We start from the raw sequence: 903 nt of genomic DNA on the forward strand, positions 1-903 counted from the left end.
TTCTCTGAAAGTTTACTTTCAGTTAGTATAAGTTCCCTCATTCTACTTGACAGTCAAAATATTGTAACTTAGAATCCTATAAATTAAACGTAAAGCTCTATTACACAAGGAAAAGGTGATAAAAATGCAACTGAAAGACTTTGCTTATCTTTAAGAGCTACATGAATCAAATTGCCCCACTAGAATTTTGAATCTAAAACAATCTAAGTAACCGGAGAGCTTAATGTTTGGGCATTCCATGTCCAAGGTGGGACAACATAATTTCTCAGAAGTCCAAAATGTACCGCGATAGATTCTGTGCTAAAAAACACAATATTTTGTGGCATACTTTCTGGTAGAACTTCTCAGGCATCGCAGATGGAGACGGTGTCAAGTCTTTGCATCTATTTAATCCAGAACTATTTACCTTCTCTTCCAAGTTGTTCAAAATGGCAGGACAGGAGACCAGCAGCTCATCACATGCCCTGTGGCTGGTTGGTACAGTCACAGTAGTTTTTCCTGGAGCAGATGGCAGAGTACAGACTGCCCAAGTTTAAGTCCAGTGAAAAATATACTCAAAATCTATACCTAAAATTATCAGACAGGACATCCCAAATTGACTTTATTCAACTTTGTTTCTCAAAGTTGGGGGAGGCTGTTCATAAGGTTATAATTTTTTTTTGTTTCCAAGCACTTTGAACTATCAGCATCTTATAATAGTTCATGAAGCTTGGCTACCAGGAATAAACCATAATCAGAAGCTAAAAGAAATATTCTCCTCCTAATCAGCACAACTTTAATAAAAAGTGGCATTGTGCAGTTGACGTCCGTCATCCATTGTTCTGGGGTCACAAGTTCACAAGTTTGAATTTAAACCAACACCTTCACACTTTTTTATTTTTTATTTATTTATTTATTTATTTA

Source organism: Cyprinodon variegatus, unplaced genomic scaffold (genome assembly GCF_000732505.1).
Source record: "Cyprinodon variegatus isolate N-32 unplaced genomic scaffold, C_variegatus-1.0 Scaffold1049, whole genome shotgun sequence".
Taxonomy (NCBI): Eukaryota; Metazoa; Chordata; class Actinopteri; order Cyprinodontiformes; family Cyprinodontidae; genus Cyprinodon; species Cyprinodon variegatus.